Here is a 7863-nt window from a genome sequence, read left to right as displayed (position 1 = left end):
TTTACCCTTGGCCTCTTTTTGCAAGGGTCACCTTTTTGGTTTTTGGGTTCTCTTTCTGGTTTTGCTAATTTTTGGAATATTACAAAGCCCGTTATTTCTGGAGAGCATCGCCGCGCCGGCCCCCCACGCAGAGGAGAGCATCACAGAGCCGCCCCGCCAGAGGTGAGTATCACCGCGCCGCCCCTCCCCGGAGGGGAGCATCACCATTTGGGTTTTTGCGGAGTCTTGCATCATTTGGATTACCTATATCGGAGTCCTGCACGGTTTGGAGTAATTTTTTGGGAGTCCTGCACAGTTTGGTGTAATTTTTTGGGAGTCCTGCACCATATGGGATATTTTTTTCTGGCAGTCCTGCACCATATGGAATATTTTTTTCTGGGAGTCCTGCACCATATGGAATATTTTTTTGGGAGTCCTGCACCATTTGGAATAATTTTTGGAGGGAGGCCTGCACCGTTTGGAGTATTTCGGGGGATCCTTCCCCTGTTTTGAAGTTCTTCTTGGGGAGTCCTACACGGTTTGAAATAATTTTTGGAGGTAGCCCTGCACCCTTCGGAGTATTTTTTGGATGGAGTCCTGCACCCTGGGGCTTTTTTGAGCTCTGTACCCTTGGTCTTGTTTTGCAAGGGTCACTGTTTTGTTTTTTGGGTGCCCTTTCTGGTTGTGCTTTTTTTTGGAATATTACAAAACCTGTGATTTCTGGAGTGCATCACCGCGCCAGCTCGCCCCGCCCCATGGAGAGGATCACCGCGCCGGCCCCCCACCCAGAGGAGAGCATCGCCGTGCCGCCCCACCAGAGGAGAGCATCGCCGCCCCGCCCCGCCATGCCCCGGAGGAGAGTATCACCATGCCACCTGCACCCCCCGGAGGAGAGCATCACCGTTTGGGTTTTTTGGGAGTCCTGCACCCTTTGGAGTATTTCTTGGGGAGCCCTACACAGTTTGGAGTAATTTTTAGGGGAGTCCTGCACCCTTTGGAGTAATTTCTTGGGCATCCTGCACCATTATAGTATTTTCTTTGGAAGGAGTCCTGCACCCTGGGGCTTTTTTTGAACTCTGTGTCCTTGGTCTTGTTTTGCAAGGGTCACCGTTTTTTTTGGTTTTTTGGTGCCCTTTCTGGTTTTGCTATTTTTTGGAATATTACAAAACCCGTGATTTCTGGAGTGCATCACCGTGCCGGCCGCCCCACCCAGTGGAGAGCATCGCCGCCCCGCCCCGCCAGAGGAGACCATTGTCGCGCTGCCTCGCCCCGGAGGAGAGCATCACCATTCCGCCTGCACCCCCCAGAGGAGATCATCACCATTTGGGTTTTTTGGGAGTCCTGCACCATGTGGAATATTTCTTGGGGAGCCCTGCACTGTTTGGAGTAATTTTTGGAGGAAGTCCTGCACAGTTTGGAGTATTTTTTTGAAGGAGTCCTGCACAGTTTGGAGTATTTTGGGGGGAGTCCTGCACAGTTTGGAGTATTTTTTTGAAGGAGTCCTGCACAGTTTGGAGTATTTTGGGGGGAGTCCTGCACAGTTTGGAGTATTTTTTGGAAGGAGTCCTGCACTCTGGGGCTTTTTTTGAGCTCTGTACCCTTGGCCTTGTTTTGCAAGGGTCACCGTTTTGTTTTTTGGGTGCCCTTTCTGGTTTTGCTGGTTTTTGGAATATTACAAAGCCCATTATTTCTGGAGTGCATCGCCGTGACGACCCCCCATCTCGTGGACAGCATCGCTGCGCCGTACCCCACCTGGTAGAGAGGATCACCGCACCGGCCCCCCCACCCAGAGGAGAGCATCGGAGAGCCGCCCCGCCAGAGGTGAGTATCACCGCGCCGCCCCGCCCCGCCCCGGAGGGGACCATCACCATTTGGGTTTTTTGGGAGTCTTGCATCATTCGGAGTACCTCTTGGGGAGTCCTACACGGTCTGGAGTAATTTTTTGGGAGTCCTGCACCACATGGAATATTTTTTGGGGAGTCCTGCTCCATTTGGAATATTTTTTTGGGAGCCCTGCTCCATTTGGAGTAATTTTTGGAGGGAACCCTGCTCCATTTGGAGTAATTTTTGGAGGGAACCCTGCACCATTTGGAGTATTTTGGGGGAGCCTTCCCCCATTTGGAGTTTTTCTTGGGGAGTCCTACACGCTGTGGAGTAATTTCTGGAGGGAGCGCTGCACCCTTTGGTGTATTTTTTGGAAGGCGTTCTGCACCCTGGGGCTTTTTTTTGAGCTCTGTACCCTTGGTCTTGTTTTGCAAGGGTCACCATTTTTTTGGGGGGTTTTGGATGCCCTTTCTGGTTTTGCTATTTTTTGGAATATTACAAAACCCGTGATTTCTGGATTGTATCGCCACGCCGACCTCCCAGAGGAATGCATCACCTTTTGGTTTTTTGGGAGCTGTTCTCCTTTAATTTTTTTGGATGGTCCTGCACCGTTTCGTTTTTGTGGGAGCTCTCCAAACCGGTTCTTTTTTGTACCTCTGTACCCTTGGGCTTCTTTGGAGTTTGTCACCATTTAGTTTTCTGGGAGCACTTTACACCTTTGGTCCTTTTTGGAATATTACCAAACCTGTTTTTTCCAGAGGCCTTAACAGCACTGCCCTGGAGAATTTTTGGGCAGTCCTGCACTGTTTGGAGTAATTTTTTGGCAGGATCCCTGCACCGTTTGGAGTAATTTTTTGGTAGGAGCCCTGCACAGTTTGGAGTAATTTTTGGAGGTAGTCCTGCACTCTGGGGCTTGTTTGGAGCGCGTCACCATTTACTATTTTGGGAGCCCTTTAGGGCTTTTCACTTTTTTTTTGATATTCCAAAACACAGGTTTTCCGGAGGCCTTCACAGCGCTGCCCTGGAGGAGTGCATCACCGTTTTGGCTGTTGGGGCGGACCGGCACAGGTCCCCGGGGGTCTCCTGCCCTGTGCCGGACAGGGCCCGCTCGGAAAGGCTGCGGGCGCGCTGCTCCGCCGGGACGGAGCCTCCGCTCGCTGCCCGGCCGTGCGCGCAATAAAAGCGGAGCGTCGGTCTCCTCTGCCGCAGTTGCCGTCTGTGTCTCCTCTCTCCCGGTCGCGCTGCGAGAGCTTCTCCCCCTCGGGCCCCGCCGCTGCCTCCGCAGCCCCCCGCTCCCCCGGAGCGAGTCCCGCACGCTCCCCGCCCCCCGGCAGCTCCCCGCTCCGGCCGTGACCCCCCCGCCGCCCCGCGGGAGCCCGGTTCTCGCCGCGGGACGTGGCCGACACGAGCCCTGCGCTCCGCTCGCCCTCCGCCCGCCGGGTCCCGCACCCCGGCCGCCCCCTTCCTCCTCCCCGCCGTCCCGCCTCTGCTCCCGGGCAGCGCTCAGGCCCCGGGAGCGGACCACCCCCTCCGCCCCTTCCCCGGCAGAGAACCCGCCGGACGGGCCCCGCCCCTTCGCTCCGGCTCCGCCCCTTCGCTCCGCCTCCGCCCCTTCGCTCCGGCTCCGCCCCCCGCCCCGGCTCCGTCCCCCGCGTCGGCTCCGCCACTTCGCTCCGGCCACGCCACATCACTCCGGCTCCGCCCCTTCGCTCCGGCTCCGCCCCTCGCCTCGGCTCCGCCCCCCCGCCCCGCCTCCGTCCCCCGCCCCGGCTCCGCCCCTTCGCTCCGGCTCCGCCCCTTCGCTCCGGCTCCGGCCCCCGCCCCGGCTCCGCCCCTTCGCTCCGGCTCCGCCCCTTCGCTCCGGCTCCGCCCCTCGCCTCGGCTCCGCCCCCCGCCCCGCCTCCGTCCCCCGCCCCGGCTCCGCCCCTTCGCTCCGGCTCCGCCCCTTCGCTCCGGCTCCGGCCCCCGCCCCGGCTCCGCCCCTTCGCTCCGGCTCCGCCCCTTCGCTCCGGCTCCGCCCGCGGCCCCGTTATTACAAACTGCTGTGAAACGGCCGCGGGGAAAAACAAATGCACACGCGGGTGCGCGCGCGCGCTGCCCACCCGGGACGTGGCGGGTCGCCGGCGGAACGCTCCCCACCCCGCTCCCCGCAGCGGGGCTCGGCGGCGGCGGAACCGCCTCCCGTGGGAGATGCTCCGCGTCCCGGGGCTGGAGCCAGCCGGGCGTCCCCGGCCAGGGCCCCCTCGCTCCGGGAGCTCCTGCGGGGGGGCGCGTTTGGGGTCGGCAGCCGGGGGCCTCTTCCACCCGCTTCGGTGCCGCCGCACGGGTGGGCGTGGGGCAGCAGCCCCGGGACAGCCGCTGCGGACCCCTCTGTCCCGGGAGGGGCGGGGAGGGGCGGGCCGGGACCGCCGCGCCTCTGCCCTGCGCCCGCCGGGGTCTCTCGGTCCCGCCGGCTGCTGCCCAGCGAGGGGGGTTCGGCGGAGCTCGGCAGGGGTGTCCCGGGACCCGCCCGAGGAGAGCTCCTGCGTGGGCACCGCCCGGGCCGGTTCGCCTGGGCGGGGGCTCCGGCACCGACACCGGGCCCGGCCCAGACCCGCCCCGCCGGGTCCCAACGGGCCGAGGGGATCGGAGCGGAGCCGAAATCACCCGAGCCGTGCCGAGTCTCGCCGAGCGGAGTCGAGCCGAGCCCAGAGCAGCCGAGCCGGGCCCAGCCGAGCCCCCCCGGCCGGTCGGGGCGCAGCGGCAGGGGCGGGCGGGGCGGGCAGCGCGATGGCGGGCAGGAACCGGCCCCTCGGCACCGCGCACCGGGCGCTGCAGCTCCGCGTCCTGCCCCGCTCCGGCGGGGGTGGGGGGGCGGGCGGGGCGGGACGCTGCCGGGGGCCGGGGAGCGCCCCGGGGGTCCCCGTGTCCCGGCTGCCGCCGTCCCGGCGCTCCCCGGAGGCGCACGGTGCCGGCCGGGACGAAGCCCGCGCCGGCCCTCGGCCGCACCCGCGGCAGACTGCGCCCGGTGCTCGGCGCTGCCGGCCGGCCCGGCCCCGCCGCCGGGCTCGGTAGCCAGCCGGGCTCGGTAGCCAGCCGCGCCCGGGCTCGCCCCGCTCCCGGGGGCGCGCCCCGCTCGGGAAGCCCGGCCCGGGCCGGCCCCGGGAGGGGACCGGCTCGGGAGCGTGTTCCTGCTGCCGCCGCTCCCGCCCGTCCCCCGCGCAGGTCTCCGCCGGGCTCTGTGTGCCGGGACGGGACCCCTCGGGCTGTATTGGGGTATTGACAGTACTGACAGTATTCCAGTATTGACACGTGGAAACAAACTTCACAACTCACACAGAGTTATAAAGCAGGCGTGTTTATTGCGGTCCCGGGTGCAAGGGGATTTCTCCTCCTGACATGCACACCGGGTTAAAATCATGAAAAGGTACTTAAAACAGTTAACAAAGTTAGTTACGCCTCCTGGTTCTACCCCTTAATTAACTCTTGGTTAATACTTTTCTTACTTCATCTTAAAGTTACAGTTCTCTTTTAATTCACCACACCTGCTGAGAGAGTAGGGGGCTTAATTGGGTTGGGGCTTTTCTAGCTAGGAGGTGTGTTCCTTACCATTATAATGAGATCATAATGAGACAGGTTAACTCTAGGGCACTGTTTTGGCAGTCCATTCTATTTTTCTACGATTCGTCCTTGTGCTAATCGTTATTGCTAGTTAGCAGAGAGCTGGTGAAGACAGTCTTTATCTCTAATATGTCTAAGTGCCAGGCGCAGTTGTTATGAAGCATCTTCTTTACATTCTTCTTTCTTACTTTTAACCCTTGTTTTTCAAGATGTCCTGTAACAGAAGTAATCAGTCTTTTAAGTCGTTATTGCTAAACAATGCAGAAGCTACCAAAAGAAGTTGAAGCAGGTACTTTCCTCCTCACAAGCAGCATATCATTGCAGTGCTTCTCCTATTAAAGTCTCTTCTCTGCTCTAAAGGGTCCCTATTTTCTCTGCTCCCAAGGTAAACTCCAGAGCTATTCATGGGGTTTCAAAGAAAGGCACATGTAGTTTACCTGCCTGGGGGGGGGGGGGGGGGAAGGGACTCAGAGCTCTGAATGGAGAATGTTTACTAAACACTGCACAGACAAATTAACCAAAGAGCAAACGTTAATGGGAAAAGCTGGGAGCAGAATGAGAAGCACCACACAACTAAAGCTATCCCAAGCACTTAGGCCTCCATCAAGGACCACAAGCCCTGAGGCTGATGATGGCTGTTGGATGAGTTTCCCTCCCCCAGGTGGAAACACCTCTCACTGCACTGTGCTCAGACCAAGGAAGGAAAAAGCAATACACACCCCACCCCCACATCTAAAGGCATGCCACTCCATTCAAAGGTAAATTTTGATTTATTTAGATGAACTGCCTGGCCAGTTTTAGCACCTGCCTCTAGAGTATACCGACTTCATCCACCCCTACCCACAAAAACTTTTGATTGAGTGCTGAGTGATGTGGAGTCAGGTGGATTTAGACACGCACGCTGCTACCAGGGGACTGGATTTTTAACCTCTTTACAAGTATTCGTTGCTTTGAAGCTGCCCGAGGGTCAGCACGCCCTCGCTTCTGGAGGTTCTCGCTCTGCGCAGGCACTAAGGAAGACATTTCTGGCGACAGGTTATTTTAAAGCACAGCAGAACATACCGTTTATGACCTCCTGAGAATTATCTCCCAGACAGATCAGGAAGAAGGGCAAAACTTGTCTATTTAACATGCATTTGGGTTACGTGACTGTTAAACATGTTACAAATCTCTAATAGAAAAAGTCACCTACACAATGTACGAGGGTGAGCAGACACTTGTTTATTGCAGCGCTGGACGCACAGGGGATCGCTCCACCTCGTGTGCGTGCTTAGTTTCTCCGCTACAGAAGTTATATACAATCAAAGTATACATATTCATCACATTTCCAAGAAACAATTAACATACTCATACAATTTCCGAGAACTCATTAATGTATGTAAATGCTCGTGACACATTCGCCTCCAGGTACACAGGTGGTCGTCTAAGGTCATCTGGTGGTCGTCCATAGTCTTCCTCACGGTGTCCTCTAGTTGAATCCCATCTTTGCGCATGCTCAGCTTGGTTGCAAAATCCCATTCTTGGAATCTTCTTAAGTTTTCCCCGGTTTACTGACCAGGCCTACAACTTATCATTCTCTTGACAAGCAAATTCTACCTCTTCACAATGCTACATTGTTAAATGCTAGTTTATGATTAAATCAGGGATAGCCCATACCTAGTTACCCTTATACAGAATATATATATATAATCTTTAATCTTTTAATAATCACTTTCTAGCTTATAATTTTCTGTCAATTTCCATGCCTATGAATAATCAATGTTTATTTCTATTAATATCTATTGATTGGCATTCTTGATATTCATATCAGATGGGAGGGTAAGGGGATTTTTCAAGCAGCATCACTGGTGCATATCAGGTCACACTGCCATAGGACTCAAACAAAACTTTTCTATTCAGTTCTTCATCGTTCCATCTCGTTACTGTTAGTTCCTCAGTATGGAACGGCGACTCCCTGGTGAGGTTCCTATGGTTATTGTTTCTAACTTAACAATCCTAACTTATTTATTTATTAATTAAATTTAACCTTTTATATATATATAAAAAATCATATTTTGATTAAAAAAAAATCAGAATATTTACAACAAGCCCGCCACCCAAACCGCTTCATGAGCGCTATGCCAACGGCTCTTCCCATCGCCTGCAAGGGGGAAGAACAGTCACAGGCAGTAAGAAGAGCAGAATTAACAAAACTACAGATCACAGCCTCGACTGCACAGTCCTTATAAATACCTGGGGAGAGAAAGAGTCTCTCTTTATCCCGAGGAGAACCATTCGTCCGAAGACTAGAGAAGGTACAACAGGGCACAGCGAGTGAGCAAGGGGCAGAGCAAAGACACCGCAGGACAAAGTGACCGTCACTCCGCTGGAGTGCGGGAGGCTGAAGTTCGAGTCCCGCCCAAGATACAACTAAAGCTGTCGTCATTTTAGAATTATAGATCACACACAAAATATTTCTGA

Source organism: Gavia stellata, chromosome 8 (assembly GCF_030936135.1).
Source record: "Gavia stellata isolate bGavSte3 chromosome 8, bGavSte3.hap2, whole genome shotgun sequence".
Lineage (NCBI taxonomy): Eukaryota > Metazoa > Chordata > Aves > Gaviiformes > Gaviidae > Gavia > Gavia stellata.
The sequence above is the reverse complement of the archived record's forward strand: the minus strand, read 5'-3'. Positions refer to the sequence as shown.